This window comes from Chenopodium quinoa, unplaced genomic scaffold (genome assembly GCF_001683475.1).
Source record: "Chenopodium quinoa cultivar QQ74 unplaced genomic scaffold, ASM168347v1, whole genome shotgun sequence".
In the NCBI taxonomy this organism is placed as follows: domain Eukaryota; kingdom Viridiplantae; phylum Streptophyta; class Magnoliopsida; order Caryophyllales; family Amaranthaceae; genus Chenopodium; species Chenopodium quinoa.
This window is the reverse complement of record NW_018745684.1, coordinates 6682982-6710917: the sequence shown is the minus strand read 5'-3', so window position 1 is coordinate 6710917 and position 27936 is coordinate 6682982. Positions and strand designations below refer to the sequence as shown.

The window sequence follows — 27936 nt, the reverse complement described above, 5'->3', positions numbered from 1 at the left end:
AATTTAATTTTTCAAAATTGTGTTGAACAAAATACACATGTAATGACATCAATCGCTAGTTTCAAAAGTTTGTTAGGTGAATTAGGCTATGTTACCTGATCCAATTTAAATATTTTTTATTCAATTAAATTTGCTCTAATTCAATTTTCCATTAATATGAATATTCCAAATAAGAGATTATCATAATTTTTAATTATTAAAATTAAAAACAATTAACACAAAATAAGATAAAATAAGCTAAAACCAACGTACCCCTAATTTAAAACTCCTACTTTAGTTTAAGCAAGTAATTGTAACCAAAAGCATAATTGATAGAAAAATAGCGGCACTTTTCATATATGGATTAATACCATTTTTTAATCCCAACTTTCACCAATTTAGTTTCATTAATCTCAACTTTAGATTATTCCTCAATAATCCCAACTTTAAGGTGGCCTATCGTTCTTCATACCCAAACCGGTCAACAAAAGTCAACAATCTTTTATTCTAGGTTGCTGGACACGTGTCGCCACGTGAGTGGTCCTTTTTTTTTTGACTGAACCAATTTTTTTAAAAAATAATCAGAAAATTAATTTTTTATTTTATTTTATTTCCCCCTTCCCCTTTAACAGCCCCTCCCCCTCCCCCTCCATTAATGGCAGCCAGCCAGCCACCATCCCCTCCATTTCCGACAGTCCCCCCATCCCCTCCATTTCCAGCAATCCTCCTTCCCCTCCGTTTTCGGCCACCCTTCCACTTCCCCTTGAAAAGCGAAAAGGGGATTATGAGATTGAGTTTGAAAACTCAGATTTAATGCAAAATTGGGGGTAACGAGAGGTGAATTGAAGGGGATTTCGATTGGTGGAGTGGGTTTGTGGTGGCTTTGCGGGGTGGGTGGGATGGGTTTCAATGGTTGGTTCGCTGGTTGTATGGTGGTTTCGATGGTTGTGGTTGTTGCTTGCGGTTGTTGTTGGTGGTGCAGTGGGTAGTGGTGGTGGTGCAATGGGTGGTAATCATGGTTCGGTGAAGCTTCTTAATTATTTCTTAATCACATGCCCGTACTCTCGCTAATTAACTTCTTCAATTTTTGGGGCTGGTGGTTTTTGGGGTTTGGTTGGTGGCGTGGGAGTTTCGGTGAAGGGGGCTGGTGGTTTTTGGGGTTTGGTTGGTGGCGTGGGAGTTTTGGTGAAGGGGGATGGTGGTTTGGCTCGGAGCGGCGCCTCTAGTGGTGGGGAGGGCCGGCGGTTGATTGGTAGTGGTTGCCATGGCAGCTAATAGCCATGGATGAACAACAAAGGGGAGGAGAGAGAAAATGGGTCTTTGGGTTTTTTTCTTTTTTTTTTTATTTTATTTTAATTAATTTATTTTTATTTTGATAAACCAATTAACATGCAACACGTGAATTTTTTTTTAACCCTTTCTTCAAGTAACCGGTAATCCGGGCCAAAGAATGAAAACGCACCCTAAAGTTGGGATTATTGCGGAATAATCGAAAGTTGGGATTAATAAAAATAAATTGATGAAAGTTGGGATTAAAAAATGGTATTAATCCTTTTATATATACTAAGGTGCACATAGAGGTAGGTGCACCCAAAGATAGTTTTTTCTTCATTTGATATTTTTTTTGCTCATTTGAAAATTTTTAAATGAGCAAAAAAATACCTATGACTCTATAAGTACACTTTACACATGGGTGTACATAAATTTTTTTAGATAAATAGTGCCCTAGAAATTCAAGATCATTTTGCAACTACATCTCATAACTATACTCTTAAATTCTAATACAAACTTGTACTCCGTAGCAATTAAGGGTCGAATTGGTATAGCATTGAGATTTGAGCTTAATTAATTATCATACATTAATATGGATTAATTGTTAGTACTCGTAAATACTTGCTAATGACACGTTATCAAATTATAATTAGCACGGAGTACTTATTTTTTAATCCAAATTGACTATTGTGACCTTAAGATGTTGGATATGAACTCATCTATGTTCCTCTCCGAAGATCCACCATTAGACGACATTGCTTTTTTTCATCAAATCCAACCATTTCTTCGCATTTTCAATGAACTCCACTCTTTTTTCTTCCATAACTTCAATTATACGTTCCACGATTTCCTCTCTTCTTACAAGTCCTTCCTCGTTGACCTTCACTCTTACTCCTACTTTCCACAAATCCTCAACTAACTTAGCAACCATAGGTTGATCAGTATATTGTGGCATCCCTATCAAAGGGACACCCAAAACCATTGCCTCTAGTGTTGAGTTCCAACTAGAGGTGTCAAAACCACACCCGACCCGATCCGATCTGAAACCGACCCGAAAAATATTCGATTCTTAATTGGACTCGCGTGAACATAATAATCTAGCATGACTCACCTTTAAAAATTTATCCCACCCAACCCGACCTCATCAAACTCGATCCGATCATCCGAATTGACACCTCTAGTTCCAAGACTTCCAACCACAGTGAGTATAGAAACACCCAATTGTCTTACTATTAGGCCTTTCGTGGCCACCTCATCAGCAAAGCCCTTTGGAAGCTTGTCCTCGGAAGCTCGAACCACACCCACAAGAAGTGGTATTTGCTTTGTTTAAAGTTTAAACCCCCATGCTAATTCTTCAATTTGAGCCTTTGTTAGACATGCCATGCTACCAAATGAGACGTAAACCACTGACTTTGGTGACTTGGTGCTTAACCAATTGGTGATAGGAGTAGGGTCAATGGGGTAGAGACTTAGGCCAGATTCTTTGTAATGTGGAATTCGTTTGTCCACGTAAAATGATGGAATTGTTGGGCCGGTAGTTAACAACGGACATTCTTTGGACATAACATCAACTATCTGAAAACAAAAAAAGTTTGACATAAGTTAATAAACTTGTGACAAAGTTAAATTCTACATACATAGTGACCTGCACTATTGTGTATTCAAGTTGTACTCCCTCTTTAAAAAAGTTACATATTGTAACCGTTTGTTACATTTAATAACAATACAATGATCTTGTTGTTAAGTCGTTATGTAGCCGGTTATGAGGTTTTTTTTTTTTTTTTCAATCACTATTAGTGGGGCACACTCTCCACATATTAATATTTTTTTCTCGATTTACGAGCTGAAAAAAATTCTATTAAAGGTTTTGGGCGCCATTTTGATCTTAAAGGCCCAGATTAAGCTCGAATTTGACAAAAAAGTAACGTAAATGCATCATTTTGTGTCATTATTTTCTTAGCTGCGGAAATTGATCGAGTAAGGTTTTGGGGGTTCATTTTAGGCTATTTTTAGCACTTTAAGATACAAATTGAACTCGAAATCGTGAAAAAAAAAATGTAATGAGCTCATTTACATTTTTTTTGGCCAAATATGAGCTTATTTTGGTTCCTAACGGTTCAAAATGTCCCCAAAACCTTTAATACATAGAACATTTTTCAACACATAAATTGAAAAGTACTCCTTCCGTCCTTTTTTTTTAATATTTATTACTCACATAATAAAGAGGAATAGGCTTCTAATTAAGGGACGGAGGGAGTAAATGTTAATAGGTGGAGAGTGGTCCTACTAATGGTGATTTATAATAAATAGTAACTCTACTAATAGCTACATAATGGCAAGGTCACCGTATAATTACTAACTGTACTTGAGGGTTATAATGTGTAACTTCCAAAAAGATAGGGCACCCCCAGCACCCTTTATTTTAATATATTGGTGAAATATGTGGTCAAAGTTAATACGTGCAATTGAATAGCATAAAAGTCAAATTGTTGTAATTTTAAAGAATTTTATAACATTAAAAAGTATTGTGTGAGTATGTTTCACTGTGATCCACCACCTAATTAATGTATAATTTCTCCGTTTATATTTATTTGTAACATAGCCTTATCAGAGAAGGAGGTTCCCTTGCCTTCCCCCACTCTCCCGAAGAGTCTAGCCACCCTTTATCTTACCTAGCTTAAGGTGTCAATTCGAATGTTCGAATCGAATTCGGTGAGATCGGGTTAGGTCGGGTCAATTTTTAAAGTTGAGTCATGCTAAATTATTGTGTTCACGTGAGTCAAAATTTAAATCGGATATTGTTCGAATCGGTTTTGAATCAGATCGAATTGAGTTGGTACACCTCTATTATCCAACCAAAAAAAATAAGAATATTATAATAATGACACTATCCTCTCATAGCCCCTTAATTTTGTCGGTGTATGCTACTGTAATAAATATCAATGCATGCCTCCTACGGAGTATTTATTATTTTTTCCATTCTCGGTAAAGTAATTTGAATGAATATATCCTAATAAATCGAACAAATTTCACCTTATCCTACAAATAACTTGGTTGTTCTCGAGTAAATCTAAGGCCCCCTCCAAACCCCCCCCCTTTATTTATTTTAAGGAAAAATTGATATTATTTATCCTAATTTTTGGGCTTTGATTATTTATTTTAATTAGGAAATAATTAATGGCAATAATCCGACCTTTAGCCCATTCTTTTTTAATAATCCGATCTTCCGATTATTATTTAATAATCCGACCTTTGGGGGTCTTTCATTTTAATTGGTCTCGTTTCACTTGAAACCGGCTAACAAGGTAGAGCATTCTTACGTGGCATTGGGTTCTCTAATTTCCCTCCTAAAAGATGCCAGGTCATCTCTCCCTCCTCCCAACCACCCTCGTTAATGTTTGAAAGAACTCCTCATTACTCACTTGAACAGAGCCTGTAAAAAAATCGAATCAGCCATAATTGAAGCTTCAACAAGTTGAGTACGGTGCCCTAAAGTCTGAAGCTTCCATTGTTGGTGATATTTGGACAGCAAAGAACTCCATTAAAGGTAAGTTTTGAACCCTAATGTACGCTTGAAATTTTGCTAATTTTGCAAGTGTATCTCGAACCTTAAGCAATTAAACTCAAAATTGATGATTTTGCGAATTGTGGGTGCGAATTGTGGTTTGTTTGTCTGATGTTGTGATTTTTTTGTTGGTTTATGTTAATTGAGTTCGAATCCTAAATGCTAGGTTTTTGTCGTGTTGTTTGTGTTGGTTTTTGTTGACTGTTGATTGTGCTATAGTTCCTGTTAATTTAGGTATGGGTCGTAAATCTCGTAATAAAATAAGCTTGAAAATGTGGCATGGGTGTTTCAGCAGCTTGACAATGGTGGGTTGTGTTATATGAATGGGCAAGGTAGAACTTTTAGTGTAGACCCTGATGAACTGTGCTCCTTTTATCTTGTGGAGTTGGTTATGAAGTGTGCTAGATATGATGGTAGAATTCAAGGGTTTTTATACTTAGTTCTTGGACTCAGTATGGTGGATGGTTTGAGGAAGGTGACAAATGATGAAAGTATGAGGGAAATGATACAGGTGGCAGAGAAGCACATGGGGTGGAGGTATATGCTATGCATGATGACAATGACCCAATAGCCTTTCCTACTGAACTACAGCCTGCTTCCTCAAAACAGACCCAACCCAAAACTGTGAGAACAAAAAAACTACCAATAAAGAGGGGACCACCAGTCAGATCTAGTCCAAGAAACAAAAGTCATCCATTGACTATTGATGAACCTTTCCAAAAAGCCCTTGATAGCTCATCAATTCCAAAAAAAGATGCCCCCACTGAAGTTATTCCCAATCCACCAACCATTACCCAAACTAACCAAAGTACATGTAGAATAAAATATGTTATAAACCCTAATACCACATTTGAAATATCTCAGCCCAGTCCCTCTTCCATAGCAGCTGCAAACATAGAAAATGACCCTATCAACAGTTATAAGTGGGAAGATTCAAGGCTTGATAGCCCTATCCCCATTAATGATTTGATACCAGATTTTAGCAGTGACAGTGACATAGCTGACCCTAGTTACAACCCACAAGTTGACAAAGGAAAAGGAGTCAGTAGCTAGCCTTTCTTTGGAGAAGTGTATACAGATGACAGTGGGGAGGAGGATGTGTTACATGCAGAGTTTGATGGTGGTGCTAATATAGGTGAAAAGCATTATGATGGTTGTGCTGATATAGGTGAAGAGCATTATGATGGTGAGGAGGCAGAGGAAGAGTTTGAGAAGGAGACTGAAGAGATTTTGAATGAGGACCTACAGTATTAGTCTGACAGTGGGGATGAAGAGTACAACATAGCTAGGCAAAGGGTAAGGGATACAACTGCCCAGCTTGTTGATATTGCAAGGAAAATCCAATCTGAAGTAGCTAAGGGTGTAAGCATACAACAAGAGGTTGGGGAAGCTGGAGCTGGTGAACCTTCTAGCCCCTTGAGTGATTATGAACAGAGTGATGAGGAAATTCATACCCCACCTGATAGTGATGAGGAAGATTTGATTCCTATAAGGAGAAAAAGATTAGGTCTGTTGGTGTCTAGAGAAACAGATTTTGTAACTTTTGAGTAGAAAGTTGGACAGAAATTTGCAAATAGAGAGGATTTCAAGGATGCTGTAGCAAAGTATGGAGTGTTGCAGGGCAGAGATGTGAGTATTGTTGTGAGTAACAAAAAAAGATCACAGAGGTTAGGTGTCAAATGCACAGAAAGCTGTCCAATCTATGTGTATGCTTCCTGGGATAGTAGGAGAGCTACAATAATTGTGAAGACAGTGAAAGGTGTTCACACTTGTCAAAGAAATATGAAGAGGAACAGGCAGCTCAAATCAAGTTTTGTTGCAAAGCAATATCTAGATGTGTTTAAAACCAGGCCACATTGGCCAGCAAAAGAGATTATTGAGTGCGTAAGGAAGGCATACAGGATGCTGGTCACCAAATACTTTGCCTATACAGTTAAATACACTGCCCATAGACTGTTACATGGGTCAATGGATGACCACTACAACAAGCTAGGAGGGTATTTGAAGGCAATATAGGAATGCAGTCCTGGAACAGAATTGAAGCTTGTAATTGACACTGAAAAGCAGGCTTCCCTACCAATTTTCCAGAGACTATTCATATGTTTTGAAGGTTTGAAAACTGGGTGGATGCAAGGTTGTAGGAAGGTCTTGGCAGTGGATGCCTGTTTTCTGAAGACCTTTATGGGGGGTTAATTGTTGGCTGCTGTTGGCAGGGACAGTAATGACCAGATGTTCCCAGTGTGCTAGGCTGTTGTTGAAGGTGAAAACAACTCCAGCTGGGAGTGGTTCTTCATGAAACTTGCTGCTTGTCTAAATCTGGGAGAAGGAGAAGGGATCTCAATTTTTTTTGATGAGCATCAGGTATGATTCCACATAATTCTTTAGATGAGCTAATTGTATATACTTTGCCTATTCTATGCTTAATTGAATTCTGTATTGTTTGTTTTCTGATTTGACAGAGCATAGTGTCTCAAGTGTTCTGCCTAAGGCAGAGCATAGACAATGTGCTAGACACATATTTGCTCACTGGCACAAGAAGTATAAAGGAGATGAGCTGAAATTGCTGTTCTGGAGAATTCCAAAGGCATACAATAAGGCTGATTACAATGAAGGACTTCAGGAGCTTGCAGAGTTGAATGTGGATGCAGCCAATGACTTCAAATTGCATAGGCCTGAATTATTCTGCAGAGCTTTTCTGAATCCTGTAGTCGAGACTGATGCAATTACTTCAAACATAGCAGAGACATTTGATAGGCCGTCGTCGAGCCTACCAAAATATAAATTCCTATCTTGGTCTCACTAACTAATAGCAAGGGTAAGAAAGGGTCGAACCCAAGAGAGGAGTTGAATCAACCACCGAGTACTACCGTTTAAATAAGCTAAATGAAGTCGAAATTGGTTTGGTCTTGAGTAACTTCTACTAGTTCAATTCAACTAAAGCTAAGAGGAGATTAACAATATTTAGAGGAATCTAGGGCTCAGGTTATACCACTCAAATTCATCACAAATCACGATTAGCATACAACAATCAAGGTAAGTTAAGGGGATAAATTAGGGGAAGTCATCTAAGGCACCCAACTACTCTCTCAAGCTAGAGGGATTACTTGAATCATGAATACAACCTACGTACTCTCGTGGTTACAAAGCATAAAGCAAGTGTTAAAGCATAATCACGATGACATAAACATTCTTTTGATCGGAAATTCCTATTCTCATTGCATTTCGGGTCAATAAAGCATAAGGGAGCTAACTCAAGTCCATCTCTCGATCCTTCGTTGAGAAAGCTTGGATAAATAGTTCTAGCAATGGCCATATACAAGAACTAAGCAATCAAACCACTTAAGCTCAACTAATTAACATCCCACAACAACCAAATTAGAACATGCAACTAGTTATTAGTGACTACATTGAGGGTTTTACCCAAACCCTAGAAATTAGACTACTCACAATCCATGGAGGTTAAAGCAATTAAAGATTTCAAGCAATTCATGAACAAGTTCAAACTAGGGATTAAGCTAATTAACAATCTAAGCATGCAAGAATTAAGCAAATAATTACCAACAAAGTAAAGGGAAATGGAAATGATGAGTAAGAAACGGTTACTATGAAGCTTCAAAGTGAGCAACAATGGTGGACTTTGTCTTCTACAATGATTGAAGTTGAATATTTCCAAGCTACAATTAAGAACTGACTAATGATTTTGAGAGTTTTGATGTTCTAGGATTACAAAACTAAGAGAAAGCTCTAAAAACCTTGCTTTTTCGTACAAATGAGCTCAAGGGGGGTATTTATAAGACCCCCAAATAAAAAGGACGGAGAAAACGAGGAAGGAGCTCGATTGCAGGTCTGCACGGACGTGCAAGGCTCAGCATGGTCGTGCCAAGTTTGGCACGGACGTGCAGAAGGGCCAAAAATGAGGCAGAAGCTTCTGCCAAGGTCTTCACGGACGTGCAGCTTTTGGCACGGACGTGCAGACTTGCACAGACGTGCTATCCTCTTGCACGTCCGTGTAGAATGCCCTGCCTAGATAGCTTAACTTTGGAAGGCTGTAACTTTTTCGTTTCTTGCCGGAAATGAACTTGTGACCAGTTGTTGGAAAGCTCTTGAGACGAAATTCAATCTCCAATTTGAATCGCTTCAAAAGGTTGAGTAGATCAAAAGTTATGGTTGGTTGAAGTTGACGCTTACGCAAACGACCTTTCAAGGTTCTCCAAAAGCTTTTCATTTCCCTTTAAGGCATTCCTCCTTCTTCCTCCATGGATCTATCAACCAAGCTTTCCCTTATCCTTTCTCACTCATGCTTGATCACATTCATAGTGCTAAAAATAGCTACATTACATAAAAAATACAAACAACCCGTGAAGCATGGATGGTACAAAATTTGCATAAAAATAGGATAAAAAATGAACTTTGATGTCGATTAATAACGAAAACAAGGTTCAAAAGTACCCTAAAATCATGCCAAATAACAAGTTATCAAATCCCCCCCTAAGATTTTTCTCGTCCTCGAGAAAAACAATAATGTCAAACCAAAGAAGGGGAATAACTTGTTAGAATCAAAACAAGGAGGAGCAACAAGGAAAATGCACATACACACTAATCCGCGTAGCAACCAAAATCACTTTAGCGCAAGTGAGAAGCAATTTAAACCTCTAAGTCGCCCTAAAGGACGAGTTTTTGTCTCGTGAGGGTTTCCAATGAGCTTACCCACAACTCACACAAACCACAACAAAACTATCAAACTACACAAATTCCGATGTTATTATCACCCAAGTCAACTCATCGGGATATAAATCGCAAGCAAGACAAGTGAGGACTTTCAAGAATTACCAATCATACAAATGTGCACATGAGTTGAGGGTAAAGAGGAGAACTAAGCAAGATTGCACTAGGATACTTCTTTAGACCTTTTACTAGTTCATTAGAGCACACCTAGATATTCCAAAGTTTCAACAAGCCCTTTTTCGGTTATAAAATCTCAAAATGCTAGTCCACCTCCCAAAATGCACACCCAAGGCCTCTTAACTACACTCTAACTCGAGAATTTCATAAGAAACAATGAAGTAAACAAGGTGTAGGAGGCATCCACTAGTTGACCTCTAAAGAAGAAAATTTTGATAATTTTCGAGAGAGTTTTTGTTCTCCCTTTTTATTCATTGTTCTATGCTCTTCTTTTCTTCTTCTTCTTCTTTTTTCTTTTCAACTTTCAATGCTCTCGCCTCTTTTAACCATGAGCGGCTCTTTCTTTTATTAAGAACATGTGACTTATTATGCCACTTATTACACATGATACAAATATAACCAATTCCCTCATAGAGTTTCATTTCGGGGAGGAAAGGAGGCACATTAAGGGCATAAGGGACCGCAATTCAATTCAAACATATCCTACTTGAGAAAATTAGACAATATCCTATACTAGGAGTGCAATTGAGCATTCATTGGCTTTCATTTCATATACTCTAATGCAATCAAGATTAGTAGACCTCTAAATGACCCCAACTCTTGCATACACCCTTCTAAAAGAACTAGTACTCATCGCTCAAGAGTCAAGCAAGCAAAACATATAAGCATTGTCATTTGAGTCTCATCCTTGGGCAAATTTTTTCATTTTTCAATTTTTTCATCATTTTGTTTTTATGAAGAGAAAGTGAAAATATTCACATTACTAACTAGAGAGGGAACACTAATATTCACACGACAAGAGGTTTGGATTTCAAGGAAGCTAAATTGGATTAAGGGCCTTGGGTATTAGGGAAATGAAACAACCAAAACAAACGCAACCAAAACAAACCAACATGTCAAAAGGCATGCAAATGACTCTTCCCAAGCTATCATAAACGTTGTCCTCAATGTTAAGCAATAAAAGCACATAAAAAAAAAGAGAAAGAAGACTAACTCAAGGATCGGGTCTTCTTCGACGCTTGAACCTCCTTGGCACCTTTGTTCTTGTTGGAAGACATGCACTTCGTGCTGTTTCTTTTCTTTTTTTTTTTTTAGATTAATCCACTACAAAAATACTCGGGTTGCCTCCTGGAAGCACTTCTTTAACGTCACTAGGTTGACTACATTGCGCTATCCACAATTAGGGAGGGTCAAGGCACACCTTTTTGACCCATCTCATTGTTCCCACACACTTTCCATTTTCCTTAGGCAAAATAATCACATTGCTATCATCACTAGAAATGCAACCAAACAACTTGTCCATCAACTTGATCTTGTTTTTCTTTTTCTTCTTGGCCCTCTCTTGCTTTTTCACCTCCGGAACATGAGTCAATTCATCTTGTGACTCCTTCATGTCTTCTTTCAAAATATTAACCAAAACATCAGCCCGATGAACTTGTTTAACCATAGGGTCATTCAATGTTTCCGGAAACGATAAAGAGATTCTTTTATCCCCAACATGTAAGGTAAGCCGCCCTTGTTTCATGTCAATATTAACACCCGCGGTTTTCAAAAAGGGCCTACCCAATATGAGAGGAATTTTGAAATCCTCATCTATCTCCATGATTACAAAATCACAAGGCATAAGAACTTTCCCCACTTGAATTGGGATGTCCTTTAAGACTCCCAATTGAACTTGAACCGAGCGGTCGGCTAGCTGGATTGACATTTTGGTGGGGCTAATCTCCCAAAGATTCAATCTTTTTTCCATAGAAAGAGGCATAAGGCTAACACTAGCCCCAAGATCACACAAAGAATTTGTTGATTCAAGATCCCCAACCTTCACCGGTATAGCAAAACTACCGGGGTCACCAAACTTCTCGGGAAGCTCATTTTGAGGAATACCACTTATCTCCGTTGGAATGGAGATAGAATCACTCTCCTCAAGCCTACTCTTGTTAGAAAGAATATTTTTCAAAAACTTTGCATATTTAGGCATTTGGGACAAGGCATGGAGAAGTGGAATGTTTGATTGAAGTCCTTCCATTTCATCAAGGAACTTGGAAAATTTCTCATTTAACTTCTTCTCTATCATTCTATGAGGGAATGGAATATGAGGCTCATATGCTTTCAATGGAGCTTGTCTCTTCACTTCTCCCTCATCTCTCTTTGAGCCACCCTCATCACTCATTTTTGACCTTCTTCTCGCCTCCTCACTCACTTTATTTTCAAACTCACTTTCATCTACCCAACTATCTCTCTCATCTCCCTTTATGGCAACATTTTCTCTCATAATTGGAGCTTTATACCCCCCTTCCATAATCAAGGTGATTGATTTCTCATGCTCTTTTGGATTCATTACCGTTGTTCTTGGAAATTGACCACCGGGGTTAGAGGTGCACCCAACGTGTTGCGGAATTTGAGATAATTGACTTTCAATCATCTTGTTGTGTGCTTGGAGTTGTTGAATTGAGCTACTAACATCCCCATTGATCTTGATTTGTTGGGTCATGAAGGTTTCCAAAACGGATTCAATGTTGGATTTTTGAGGAGGAGGGGCTTGATTGTATTGGGGTCTTTGTTGGACATTGTCTCTTTGGTTGGGGTGGAGATAGGGAGCTTGTTGTTGTGGAGGGGGTGGTTGATTGTAAGGAGGAGTTTGGTTGTAATTGTTTTGAGGAGGGGGAGCTTGATTGGGTTGTTTCCACCCAAAATTTGAATGTTGTTTCCAACCTTGGTTAAAAGTTTGGGAATAAGGATCATTCCTACCAAGTGAAGCCACATGCTCCGTTGTAGTGTTGCAATAGGATTCCAAGTGATCGTTTCCTCCACAAGTCTCACAAGACATGACTTGTGAGGAGGAGCTACCGGGCATATTGTTCACTTGATCTAGCTTTCGAGCTAACATATCAACCTTTGAAGCAATAAGATCGATTGCTTCAAGATCATGCTTACCGCCTTTCTTGGGTTGACCTTGCCTTTTATCACCCTCATAAGCATAATGCTTGGCCACTTCCTCAATCATTTTGTAGGCCTCGTTAACCGATAGCTTTTTAAGGCTACCTCCGGCTCCCGAATCAAGGTTGGCCCTTGAGGTAGGAGTAAGACCATCATAGAAGCTTTGCACTATGATCCATGAGGTGAAACCGTGGTGAGGGCATGCTCTAGTGTAATCTTTGAACCGCTCCCATGCTTCACTCAAAGTTTCATCAACCTCTTGGTTGAAGTTTGTGATCTTCCGTCTTAGTTCGGCGGTTTTCTCGGGAGGGAAATACTTACCAAGAAAAGCTCTAGTCACCTCATCCCAAGTACTCAACGATCCCTCTTCAACCGTTCTCAACCAATGCTTTGCTTTGTCTCGAAGGGAGAATTGAAACATGTGCATCCGAATAAACTCTTCCGAAATGTTGTTTTGCTTGATAGCTGTACACAATTCAAGAAAGTTGTCCAAATGAGCAAAAGGACACTCATAAGGACTACCCTCAAATTGATCGCTTTGAATCATGCGGATGAGTTGAGGTGAAAGCTCAAAGTTGTTTGCATTTGTGGTGGGGAGACGTATGCCACTCCGAAGTTGGAATGCGTTGGGGTGGTCATAGTCTCGTAGCAAAGGTTGTGGAGGAGGATTCCCTCCCATGTTATCTTCTTGGTAGGTTTCAAAGACCTCTTTCGGATCGGAATCCGAATATACAATGGAGAACTCGGGTGTGCCTTGTCAAAGTCTCCTCACATTCCTCAAGGTCTTGTTCAACTCTAGATCAACGGGAATAAGCGGTGATTGCTTACTCTTTCGTGTCATACAAAGTCAAACAAAGCTAAGAAAAACGTTAGCAATGACTATCACAAGTTAAACATACATAAACAAAAATTAAGGTAAGGAAACTACTATACATATACACACATTTAGTCTCATTCACCAATAATACATTCAATGTGACTTTGCCTCCCCGGCAACGGCGCCGAAATTTGATAGGCCGTCGTCGAGCCTACCAAAATATAAATTCATATCTTGGTCTCACTAACAAATAGCAAGGTTAAGAAAGGGTCGAACCCAAGAGAGGCGTTGAATCAACCACCGAGTACTACCGTTTAAATAAGCTAAATGAAGTCGAAATTGGTTTGGTCTTGATTAACTTCTAGTAGTTCAATTCAACTAAAGCTAAGAGGAGATTAACAATATTTAGAGGAATCTAGAGCTCGGGTTATACCACTCAAATTCATCACAAATCACGATTAGCATGCAACAATCAAGGTAAGTTAAGGGGATAAATTAGGGGAAGTCATCTAAGGCACCCAACTACTCTCTCAAGCTAGAGGGATTACTTGAATCATGAATACAACCTACGTACTCTCGTGGTTACAAAGCATAAAGCAAGTGTTAAAGCATAATCACGATGACATAAACATTCCCTTGACCGGAAATTCCTATTCTCATGGCATTTCGGGTCAATCAAGCATAAGGGAGCTAACTCAAGTCCATCTCTCGATCCTTCGTTGAGAAAGGTTGGATAAATAGTTCTAGCAATGGCCATATACAAGAACTAAGCAATTAAACCACTTAAGCTCAACTAATTAACATCCCACAACAACCAAATTAGCACATGCAACTAGTTATTAGTGACTACATTGAGGGTTTTACCCAAACCCTAGAAATTAGACTACTCACAATCCATGGAGGTTAAAGTAATTAAAGATTTAAAGCAATTCATGAACAAGTTCAAACTAGGGATTAAGTTAATTAACAATCTAAGCATGCAAGAATTAAGCAAATAATTACCAACAAAGTAAAGGGAAATGGAAATGATGAGTAAGAAACGGTTACTATGAAGCTTCAAAGTGAGCAACAATGGTGGACTTTGTCTTCTACAATGATTGAAGTTGAATATTTCCAAGCTACAATTAAGAACTAACTAATGATTTTGAGAGTTTTGATGTTCTAGGATTAAAAAACTAAGAGAAAGCTCTAAAAACCTTGCTTTTTCGTACAAATGAGCTCAAGGGGGGTATTTATAAGACACCCAAATAAAAAGGACGGAGAAAACGAGGAAGGAGCTCGATTGCAGGTCTGCACGGACGTGCCAGATTTGGCACGGACGTGCAAGGCTCAGCACGGTCGTGCCAAGTTTGGAACGGACGTGCAGAAGGGCCAAAAAGGAGGCAGAAGCTTCTGCCAAGGTCTGCACGGACGTGCTATCCTCTTGCACGTCCGTGTAGAATGCCCTGCCTAGATAGCTTAACTTTGGGAGGCTGTAACTTTTTCGTTTCTTGCCGGAAATGGACTTGTGACCAGTCATTGGAAAGCTCTTGAGACGAAATTTAATCTCCAATTTGAATCGCTTCAAAAGGTTGAGTAGATCAAAAGTTATGGTTGGTTGAAGTTGACGCTTACGCAAACGACCTTTCAAGGTTCTCCAAAAGCTTTTCATTTCCCTTTAAGGCATTCCTCCTTCTTCCTCCATGGATCTATCAACCAAGCTTTCCCTTATACTTGCTCATTCATCTTGATCACATCCATAGTGCTAAAAATAGCTACATTACATAAAAAATACAAACAACCCGTGAAGCATGGATGGTCTAAAATTTGCATAAAAATAGGATAAAAAATGAACTTTGATGTCGATTAATAACGAAAACAAGGTTAAAAAGTACCTTAAAATCATGCCAACTAACAAGTTATCAACATTCAATGAATAATGATGTCCCCATGGTTTTGGCTTGGCGCCCATGGTTCCTGTTCCAGCACATGCCCGAGCAGTTTTTGAGGATAGACATGACTTAACTCTCACTTTTTTCGGCAATATTAGCAACCTCTCGACTTTGGACAGGGCCAGGGCTTGGATGTTAGGTGCTGCTACCAGAGCCGCTGAATCTTTGGAGAAGGTGCTGAACCCTCTTATGGAGAACCAGAGGGTACTGATAAGGTAACCTTCCAACGCTTACTGTTTCGTTTTTTTTTTTTTTTTTAATTTTTTTTTTAAAATTCTTCTAAGTGTTGGAATTCGGCTAGCTGCTAATCTGCGATTGTTGTCTTTGCAGGCTGTGCGTAACCATTTCCTTGCTGTGGAAATGTATAATGAGCTTCAAAGCAAAACAGATAAGGCCGATGCGGCCGAAGCCCGAGCTGAACTTGCTGAGCTGAAGCAAGTTAGGACCGAAGAGGAGGCGTCTAGGTTGAGATCGAACATGCAAGACATGAGCGCCAACTTCCTCTCCGTCTGCCAGAATATGGAGAGGACCATTTTTCTTTGGCTGGAGGAAGGTCATGCCCTCATCCAGGAGTACGGGGCCGAAAGCATTGCTGAATTCAAGGCCCGTATCGAGGCAAAGCTGAAAGAGGATGTTGAGTCTCGGCGGCTCCTAATGTCTGATCATGAGAGCCAGCTTGCTCAGGTTAGGGAAGAGGCCGAGAAGAAGCAGGGTGACTTGGCCGCAGCCAACCAAAAGCTGAAGGAAGCTCTCGAAGCTCAGAAGTCTGAGCTTGAGGATGCAAAGGAACTTCTCAAGACCCGCATTTACACAGAAGAAGAATATGCTAAAAGGTTTGAGAATGGCTGGAAATCAGCTCGTCGCGTGGCCATGCATGCTGCTCCGAACCTCGACTGGGATCAGGTTGAGGCTTGGTCAATGGATCCTAAAAACCCTCGCATCAACGAGGCTAGTCAGGCTGAGATTTACTTCCTGGTTCATCAGGCCGAAGCTGTAGAAGCTGAGAAAGCTACGAAGGAAATTGGAAAGCCTTCTACTTCTTCTGCTGGGGCTGGCCCTTCAGGTGTTCAGCCTAATGCCAAAGCATAGGAATTAGGGCAGCTGTCCTCTAAGTCTTGCGGATCGACTTGCGCTTAAATTGATGATCTCCGCTTCTGCTTTTGCTTGTCTTTTACTTCAGTCTGCCTTGTACAAACTTTATAATCTTGTTTTTGTGTACTTTCGGCAGCTGTGTTTTCCGCTTTGTGGGCGGCTGCCGACTTTGAATTTTTTGTTAAACATTCTGAACTTTGGTGTTTGTAGTTCTAACTCAACATTTCTAGCTCTAACTTTTTTGAATAGGTGAAGTACAATTGCAGCTCTTTCTTCTCAATTTGCCCGTTTGAATAGCCTTGACCTTAATTGCTTTTTTCCTAAATTTCTTCAAAATTTGGCTAAGTACAGAGCTTCGGCTTGGAGCTCGGTATGTGAGTACCTCTTGCCCCCCCCCAGAACTTTTAAGATAAGGTCTTTGGAGTTCTGAGTTTATTGCTTTCGTTCTTTCGGCGTAGACGAATGTTTATTGCCACATAGCAGTTTGAACACTTATGTTTATTTCCTATATTCTGCCCGGTTTTAATTCATCCGAGGGAGCGACTATCTTGGACACAGTGCCAGGGCAATGATCATCCTAAGTACAAGGCATCATTATGCAATACTTCGGAGGTGTAATCATCACCCGGAATTGATTTGCCGAAGCATAGGGCATCATTATTCAATGCTTCGGGCCTTTTATCAATTCCTATTTTTGGCTATGTCTTAGATAAGCCTATGACCTCATTGCCGAGAGCAACAAATCCGCCCGAGGTACAGTGCATCATTATGCAATACCTCGAGGTTCTATTTGTTACCCCCATATCGGCAGGTTCTTCGGCTTGCCGAAGTATAGTGCATCACTATGCAATACTTTGGACATCACCGGGTGTAAACCTTGAATTTTTTCAAAAACGATGAAGAAAGAAATAATGAAGACATAATGAAATTGTGACTAACTGCGGCTCAAAGGCCTTTCATTAATTGGAAGAGGACGTACTTACATAGATTTTTCTCCCACATTGGGGTTTTACACATGAAATTTCCTAAGTACATCTGCATTCCAATGGTTTTTCGATTCGGTTCCATATAACTGCCGAAGCCGATAAGTTCCTGACTGGAGCTCGTCGTATATTTCATAAGGCCCTTCCCAGTTAGCCGGGAGTTTTCCATGGATGCGATTTTTTTGAACAGCAGCAGCATTCCGAAGAACAAGGTCCCCAACTTTAAGGAGCCTTGCCTGGACTCTTTGGTTATAGAACTTGCTGATTCTTTGTTTGTATGCTGCCATTCTGTCTTTGGCCAAATCTCGGATTCCGTCTAGGAAATCCAGGGATTCTTTCATGAGATGCTCATTTTCTTCGGCTGAGAATTAGTTGACCCGAAGACTTTCTGAGCCAATTTCCACTGGTAAAACATCTTCGGATCCATATACCAATTCAAAGGTGAATGCCCCGTAGCCTCTTTTTCAGTTGTCCGAAGCGACCATAAAGTTCATGGGAGCTCCTCTATCCACTTGGACTTCTGATCTTCGACCCTCTTCTTGAGAGCATTGAGTATTTGTTTATTTGCGGCTTCGGCTTGGCCATTACTTCGAGGATGACAGACTGCCGAATACGCCAGTTTTATTCCGAACTGATCAGTGTATCGCTTCAGCGGCAGGTTGTCGAATTGTCTTCCATGATCGAAGACAAACACCTTAGGAATGCCGAAGCGAGTGATGATATTCTGCTAGATAAACTTCCTGACAGTTTGCTCAGTTATGTTTGAAGCTGCTTCGGCCTCAATCCATTTGCTGAAATAGTCAATGCCGACTATTAGCCACTTTTTCTGGAAAGGAGCTTCGGGAAAAGGTCCCAAGATATCTAACCCCCATTGAGCAAAGGGAAGAGGAGCTAGAATTGGCTGAAGGTCTTGCGACGGCCGATGGATGACTTGTGCAAATTTTAGGCATTTTTCACATTTTCTCACCAGCTCCTTGGCGTCCAAAATCATGGTTGGCCAATAGTATCTCGCCCTTAAAGCTTTGTGGGCTAGGGTCCTTCCCTAGATGTGGTTTCCGCAGATGCCGAAGTGAATCTCTCGAAGGATATAGTCTGCATCTGTTGGACCCACACACTTCAATAGTGGGGCTGAGAAGGATTTTTTTAGGAGTTCCCCATTATAGACGATGAACCTTGAGCTGATTCTTTTCAGTTTCGTGGCCAAGACTCTGTCTTCAGGAAGTTCTCCCTGAAGCTTATAAGCGAGGATGGTATCCATCCAGCTCGGTTCGGCCCCGACACATAGGACCTCTGCTTCTTGGTCAATGCTTCTGTTTCGGCACACTTCCACGTATACAAATTGGTTCAACTATGTGAGAGATGAACTTGCAGGTTTAGAGAGTGCATCAGCTTGTGCATTTTGACCCCTTGGGATTAGCTCAATTTGAAAAGTTCTCAGCTTCACCATGACTTTTTTGATTTTGGCGAGGTAGGAGATCATAGAGGGTTCCTTAGCCTCATATTCGCCTCGGATCTGATTGGCGACTAGCTGAGAGTCTGTCTTCAAACAGACATGTTCGGCTTCGAGGGCTATGCATAACTATAAGCCAGTAATTGCTGCTTCATATTCGGCTTCGTTGTTGGAGGCCTTGAATTAAAATTTCAGTGCATACTCGAAGTTTTTGCCTTCGGGAGAGGTGATCACTACCCTTGCCCCCGAACCATTCACGGTGGCTGAGCCATCCGTGAAAACAGTCCAGATCTTCTTTCCTTCGTCGAGTGTTTCCTGATAGGAACACTCGGCTAGGAAATCTGCTAAGGCTTGGGCCTTAATGGTTGCTCTCGGCTGATAGCTTATGCTGAACTCAGTGAGCTCGAAGGCCCACTTTGTTAGTCTGCCTGACTTTTCAACCTTGCCGAGGACTTTTTCCAGCGGTTGATCTGTCAAGACCACTATCTGATGTGAGTCAAAATAAGGCCTTAACTTCCGAGCCGCTACTACCACTGCATATGCAACTTTTTCGAGCAAGGGGTAGCGCGTTTCGGCGTCGGTCAATGTATGACTGACGAAGTAGATCGGTTGCTGGGCCTTTTCTTCTTCTTTTAGCAGCACCGCACTCACTGTGGCTGGGCTAACTTCCACGTATAAGTATAAGACTTCTCCTTCGGTTGGTCTTGCCAGCGTTGGGAGATTGGCCAGGTGCTCTCGGAGCTGTTGAAAGGCTAACTTTTATTCTTCTTCCCATATGAGCTCTTTAGATTTTGGGAGTTTGAGCGCTTTGAATAAGGGCAACCCTTTGTCTGAGGCTTTTGAGATGAACCTGGATAGGGCAGCCATTCTCCTAGTGAGACGTTGAACGCCCCTCTTTGTTTTCGGCTCGGGAAGGTCAAGAGCTGCTTGAACCTTGGCGGGATTGGCGTCAATCCCCCTTTTGCTGACCATGAAGCCAAGGAATTTCCCTGACTTCACGCCGAAGACACAATTCTTCGGATTCAGCTTCATCTGATGCTTTCTCAGAGTGGCGAACGTCTCGGCTAGGTCGGAAACATGGTCTTTGCCTTTTTTCTTTTGACGCAACATAGACTTCCATATTGAGGCCTTTTTGTTCGGCGAACACTTGGTCCACCAACCTCTGATATGTCGCCCTGAAATTTTTCAGGCCGAAGGGCATCATCTTGTAGTTATACACCCCGACGCTTGTAACGAATGCCGTCTTTGCTCTGTCATCAGGGTGCATGAAAATCTGATGGTATCTAGAAAATGCGTCCATGAAACTAAGCAGAGCCTTGCCACTTGTCGAGTCGACTAGTTGATCGATTCTCGGCAAGGGATAGAAGTCCTACGGATAGGACCTATTTAGGTCCGTGAAGTCAACACACATTCTCTAGGTGCCATTAGCCTTCTGAACCATCACCACATTCGCAAGCCATTCAGGATATTGGCAAGGCTCGATGAACCCTGCGTCCAGAAGTTTTTTTACTTCGGCCGCGATGTCTTGGTTCTTTTGAGCGGAATGATTCCGCTTCTTTTGCTTAACTGGCCGATATGTGGGGTCGACATTAAGCTTGTGAGAGATAAGGTTCGGATCGATTCCTGGCATGTCAGCTGCTGAGAATGCGAACACATCTCGGTTGTCCCGGAGGAGTTGGATTAATTCAACCCGAACGTTCGGATCGAACCCTTGTCCGATGCTGACACATCTTTCAGTATCTCCTTCGGTCAACGATATTAACTCAGTTTGTTCATCTGACTCCATTGTTGTGGAGCCAGGCTCTTCTGGTTCGGGTCTGCTGTCAATATCAGTAGACCTTCCTTTCTTCGGTTGTTCCTCGTTTGCGGCCCAGCCGAAGAACTAGCCTTTCCAGTCCCCAAAGATGTTCTTTTTCTTGGGGACCCCTGAGCCAAAGCACTTAAGCCCTTTGGCCTTTTTGTACCTTGCTCTTTCTCTTGTTCTTCCTCATCATCCTTGTCATTGCGGCGACTTTTGGATGGTTTGAGGAAATTGCATTCTCGGGCCTCTCTTTGGTTGCCCAAGATTTTTTCGGAGCGCCCTTCGTCTGAAACGTAGATCATTGCTTGATGATACGTCAAGACAACTCTCTGAACGTCATGGATGAGGGGTCTCCCCATAATGACGTTGTATACTGATGGGGCGTCAATGACCAAGAATTCAGCCATGATACTCCGCCTTTCTCGGTCTTGGCCGAGGCAGACGGGAAGAAGAATTTTCCCATCTAGATATGAAGAAGAGCCGTTGAATCCAGTTACCGGGTAGGGAATTGGAGTTAGGTGCCTGCTCTCCAACTTCAGCTGGTTGAATGCCTTTCGAAAAAGTATATTCTCCCTGCTGCCACCGTCTACCAGTGTCCGATAGACGTTGTGGTTTGCAATGCTCGTTATGATAACCAATGGGTCATCATGGGGGTATACCACCCCCCTGCGTCTTCGGATGTGAACATCATGTTCGGCACCGGAGCCTGTGGCTTTCGGAATTCGGCATGATGAATCTGATGGGTCAGCCCCCTCAGGTGGCGCTTCAGTGCATTCAGAGAAATACCCCCGGAAATGGTTAATATGTCATGATGTCATCCCTCGGGAGGTTTTTCCCTTGTTTTGGTGGTAATCCAGATCCTGCCGAGAGTCTCTCTCAGCTTTCTTTTATTCGCGGCGTTCCACGACATATTTCTTTAAGTACCCTTTCTAGACCAGTTCTTCAATCTGGTCTTTCAGCTGGAGGCAATCCTCGGTGCGATGCCCACGTGGTTCATGAAACTCGCACCAATGATCTTTCCCCTTCTTCTGATGCCAAGAAGGAGGTGGCTTCGGTTTCTTGAATCTTCCCTCCTCCCTCGTCGCACTAAAGATCTTAGTACGTGGTAAGCTGAGAGGGGTGTAAGATTCAAATTTTCCCAGATAGGGAGCCTTGTCCTTCTTCGGCTCCGTGGTCGAGGGAGGTTCTGAGGTCTTTTCCTTCCCTTTCCTCGACCCTGGAACTTCGGCTTGCTGCCCTTTTGGCTTTGCGAGCCCTGATTGAGATTGCAGCTTGGCCTTGTTCCATTCTTCGGCTCGGATGAATTTATCCGAGGCGTCGAGGGCTTCTTCCAAGGTCTGCGGGGGATGCATGACCATAAAATCTATAAACTTTCCAGCTTGTAAGCCGTTCCGTAGTGCGAATACGGCTAGGCTCTGGTCCAGACTTGTGATTCTGGACGACTCGTTGCTGAAGCGAGTCAAGTAATCTCGGAGACTTTCGTCTTCCGCTTGTTGCAGACTCATCAGTTCTGCAGTAGTTTTCTCTCTGCGATTGGCCATAGAAAACTTACTTTTGAATTTGTTGAAGAGGTCATTCCAACCTGTTATCGAGCCTTCCTTCAGCCCTTTGGTGATCCATGACTAGGCGACACCTTTAAGGGTGGTGGGAAAGTATTTGCACCAGGTAGCTTCGGACCTGGGGTTAAGGTACATATGCCCCTCGTAGGAGGCTATGTGGTCCTTCGGATCCAAACCACCATCGTAAGTGATGTGTGCCGGAATTTTGACCGTCGGCACATGTTCCTCTAATATCCACCTCTGGAAAGGCGAACTGGTAGGAACCATCACAACTTTTCCCTTCTTCCTTTCCGAAGGAACTTCACTTCTCCCTCTTAGAGAGGTGGAAATGAGGGGTGTCCCTCCACGTAAAATCTCTGGGCGAGAACCTTCGAGATAGGTGAGACGATTGTGAATGTCCTTATCCCTTTCCCCTAAGCGCTCGTAAACGCTTCGGCGAGAAGCGTTGTGGCTGCTTGGGGCGTTCTTTGAGTTTTGGACTTTGGAATTTTCGAAGTGACCGGAGTCCCCTCGCCGTTCCCGTCTTGTCTTGCCCAGGCTTTCGGCTCTCCCGCTCCCCTATCCCTTGGAGAGTGGATTCCGCCCTTCCCCTCCCGAAGTCAGTTTCCTCTTCCGGCTTTCTGGCTTCGGCGGGGGTGAAGGAGGAGTGGTATGCACGGATGGGAGGCGTCCACCTAGGGCTTTCATGAACTCCATGCAGACAACCACTACCCTCGCCACCTCTTCAGTCGAAGGAACGGTGGGAGGAGTTGAATGCATGCTTTGCGAGGGACTATCCTTATGAGCATCGCTCTCTCTCGGTGAGTTCCCAACTTGGTGATCCCGTCAGGAGGGAGATCCCTCGCGCAGATTTTCTCTTCTCGGAGAGTTAGAGGCAGATGGCTCAGGCGACGATGAAGGCGTTCTACCGGTCCTCACCGTGATTAGACCCATCTTTTTTGCTTTTTTGGAGCTTGTGCCACTCTTAGCCATGTTTTGCGGTGGCTAAGATCGGTATGAGAATTTTGGCTGAATTTTTGAAAGTATCCCCACAGACGGCGCCAAATTATTTCGGTAAAAACAATGGGACCTTCGGCAGGTCCTTCGGATGAGTGGAGATGAAGCCCAATTCGAGTGATGACCGAATTTAGAATTTCCTGCACAGCTGAACAAACGTAAACTGGCCTCGGGGGTTGTGCCGAGGAAGGCCCCTCTGATGCCGAAGTCAGTACGAGTGTAAGAACAAGAGAGAATATCTATGCAAGAGTATTTGTTGCTTGAGGCCATTTGTGTGAATGAAAGTAATTATGCAAGAATGTGAGCTTTTATACCTTGTTCCCATTGAGTGGAATGGGCTTGAGGAGTCAAATGGGCTGCCATTTGACTGGGCCTTGCTTTACCTGACTTTGTTTAAAGTTTGAGGGTTGAACCTTGCCTATTGGGCTTTGTTTATTTTCATTTGTGGACTGGGCCCAAATATAAGTTATTTGGGGCCCAAACAAAAATTAAAGACCCTCAAAGATCGGATTATTAAATAATAATCGAAAGGTCGGATTATTAAAAAAGAATGGGATAAAGTTCGGATTATTTCCATGAATTTATCCTTTTAAATTAATCTCAATTTTTTTTTCTTTAATCTTTAAATAATTTCAATTTAAGGGCATTTTATTTTAACAGGCCAAATGACCAGTGACCTGTTGAAGAGGTTATATATATATATATATATATATATATATATATATATACAACTACTAGAAATGAGCCATTTTCCGATGGACAAAATCCATCGGTATCTCGTTTACCGATGGCTGCCATCGGTATTTTGGCCATTGGATAATAATACGTCGGCAAAATCAAAAATACCGATGGAAAAACCATCGGTAAACTTAATACCGATAGCTACAAATTATCTCTACCTTTTCAAATACCGATGGCAATAGCCATTGACTTAAGCCATCGGTATTTTTCGATTACCGGTGACTTTAGCCATTGGTAGTTTTTTTTTTAAAAAATAAAACCCCTACCGACCCCACTACCCCCTGCCCCCATACCCTACTGCCCACATCCCCAAGACCCCAACTACCCACCACCGCAACCAATCCACCAACCACAACCATTGGCAACCCTCATCCATCTACCACCACCTCTGCCACCTCCATAAACCCACAAAAATAACCAATAATTCACGAAAATCAACCACAAATACTAACGAAAATCAACCACAAAAACCAACGAAAATCAACCATAAAAAACCCACGAAAATCAATCAAAAAAGTTCAAAGAAAATCAACCAAAAAAAACCCTCGAAAATCTACCAAATAATTCAGCCACATAACCCACGAAAATCACAAAAATAAGATAATCAACCACTAAACCAACGAAATTAATTAAAAAACATACAAAAATCAATCACAAAACCCACGAAATTAACCTCAAAACATACAAAAATCAACCTCAAAACCCACTACTCCAAAACCCACGAATATTCAACCAAAAATAACATACCTTTAGATTTTTTTCACTTCTTAAAGTTTAAATGGTCAAAATTGACCATAAAAACTCCAGATCTGAAATTTTTATGGTTAATTTTGATCACCAAAAACCACAATGTCGCTCGACTTCCCACAAAAAGTCTAAGAACACTGTCGATAAAATCGAAGAGCACTAACAAAAAGTGTAAAACAGAAAGGGAGTAGAGAGAAGAGGGCGAGAGAAATAGAGGAGAAAGAAGGAGAGAGGAGAGAGAGAGAGGAGGAGCCGTGGGAGAGAGGAAAGATAGGGAGAGAGGAGAGAAGGAAGTGGTGTGAAACAGAGAAGGAGATAAGAAAGAAAAAAGAGGGAAGTGGGGCGCTCAATTAGGGTTTCAGACTTTCTCTTTTTTTTAAAAAAAAAAAATTACTATCGGCAAAAACCATCGGTATTCATTTTTTACCGATGGCTTTTAACCATCAGTAAAAAAATCCAATTTTCTTTTAAAGAATAAGATTTTATTGATGGTAGGAAACCATCGGAAAAAATATACCGATGGTTAGGCCATTGGTGTTTTACAAAATACCGATGGCTTGATAAAACCATCGATAAATTATATTTTTACCGGTGGATTTTAGAGGCCATCAGTAATTTCCATCAGCAAACGCGCGTATTCTTGTAGCGTGTATATATATATAAAATAATCCATGTGTCTAATAGTAATTGGTCAAAAAAATAATTGAAAGAAAAAAAATCAGAAAAAAATAATAAAAAAATAAACAGCCACCCCAAAGCTCCACCATCGACAAGCGTCCCCTCCCCTATGTCGGTGCCTAGAACCCTAGCCCATGTCCCCTCTCCTCTCTCCCTGCGCTGGTGGCACCGCTCCTCCTTCCCCTTCGGTGGTGGGAGTGGAGGTTAGGGTGGTTCGTTGGGAGGGGCTGCAGTTTTGTTTTGTTTATTTTTATATTTTTTAAAAAAAAATTTAAATTTTTTGAATTTTATTATTTTTAGACCAATCAGGGTTTGACATGTGTTAGGTAATCTGTTACAATAGGTCATTGACTTTTGTTGACCGGTCATGATCTGATAGAAGTAAATGACCCCCAAAACTGGGATTATTAGAAAATAATCGATAGTTGAAATTAATAAAAGTAAATGGCCCAAAGTTGGGATTAATAATACCAATTTTTTTTTTTTTTTAGATTACTTCACATGAGTTTATCAGATTACACAAAAAATAATTGTTGAAAATGTATATTAGGTAAATTCCAGTAATAATTTGTACATGATATAAACAAGCACAAAACATGTATATACATTACCTCTTCCTCCAACTCGTAGACAGTGTTGACAAGCACAAAGTCAGCCTCATCTAAATTGGAATATTGGTTCAAAACCAAATCAAGGTAAGCTGGGTAAGACTCTGGTGAGCTCACAAAAGACTGTAAGTCATCGACATCCAACGGAGGCAACCCCGGAATATGCACCGGTGGTGAAGAAACCGAAAACTTCCTATGGTAAACCAAGTAGAAAATACTACCTCTGTTTCGTATGTATTATCTGAAACAAACTTGGTTGCACAATCCCCAAGGCAAAATTTCTTAAGCAAAGATTAGTAAAAAAGGAACATGTGACTAATTGGATGAGAGAGAAAGTAAACATCACCAGCACCCACCTTGTAACCACCTTCTCACCACCACTAAGATCTGAAACCCCAGCACCACCACCCAAAACCCACCCAATCAACTCGCACCACCAAAGAACGAAGCCCCACGTCACCAGACCACCAACGAACAAAACCCCACGTAACCAGGTCAGCCACCTCCAACGAATCGAAACAACCACCTTACCACCTCCGACGGACTGAAACCCCAACAAACCACCACTAATATAGATATGAAACGAATTGAAATCCCACCCCACCACCACAAAAATCTGAAACCCCACCTCACCACCATAAAGATCTGAAACCCCACCTCACCACCACCAAGATCCAAAACGCAACCAAGACCTCACCTCGTATTGGTTAATAGAAAACCATCGAATTTGAAAAGGGGCGGCGACTTAGAAAAAGGGAAAAAAGGCAGCAGTGAATTGGCAAGGGTGAGGTGAAATGGTCGGCGACTTGATCTGAGTGGTGGTGGTGGTGGTGTGGTGGTTGTGAGAAAAGAGAGAGAAGAGAGAATAGGGCTGCTGCTGGTGGTGGTTGAGATGGAGGAGAGAGAAAAATTGGTGATGTTGGTGGTGGATGTGGTTGTAAGGGAGAAGAGAGCATGTGGGTTAGGGTTTTAATTATGGATATATTTTAATTTGGGTTAAGGAGTTAATGTTTTATTTATTGAAGATAAGTAACATTTAGTAAGGGTATGTTGGTAATTTTACATAAAAAATTTACTAAAAGAGGAAACTTTTAGTTAGTTGCACATAATATGTAGCATCCGTTTTTGGAAAATGTTGCAGATAATACGAAACGGAAGTAGTATAATTTACCCCACATGGTTGGGTAAAAAAAGCAGCCCCCATACATTCCATATTTCTTAGCAAGATTTAGACCCCGCGGTAAAAATGCATCATACATTATACACGTTGTAGGGTCATGTGTACCAACATGTTCCTCTATAAGGTCTCCTAGGGCTTGAGAACCGACAGTCTCAAACCTAGCAAGGTACGCGGCAACACTTTCAGCCCTGCGTATCCACTATGATCATGGTTACGAGGCTAACATGGTTGTCGGATTTAGGGTTTAGGGTGGCGGAGATGTGCTTAGTGATGGCTAGGGATGCTTTGACACCTTTGGAGACTAGACGTCTACAAAATTGTAACATGGGAGAAATGAGTCCTTGAACCGGGTAAACTACATCTAGAACATGGGCTCTATGTTTTTGTGTGATATTTTCCATGGTTCTCTTACTTCACTAGAACTTTGTTATGCTTGATAATTTTAGTAAACTAGAAATAGACAAATACAAATGGTGAAAGATTTAAAAGGCGATTTAGCATGTGTGGTTGAAATCGTTTGAAAGATTGATAAATACTCCGTAGATGATTTTTTTTTTTATCGAAATTAGGGTTTCTGCATCTGTTTACATACTCCGTATATTATGTATGGATTAAATTTTCCAACTTAAAAAAAATACAAAAAAAAAAATTAAAATTAAACCAAAAAAACAAAATTTTAAAAAAATGAATAAAGTGAC

At 41.2% G+C, this 27936-nt stretch overlaps 1 pseudogene; it reads right to left on the bottom strand.

Moving 5' to 3' along the window:
• Positions 1–260: 260 nt before the first annotated feature.
• On the bottom strand, positions 261–27936 carry LOC110717920 (annotated as a pseudogene).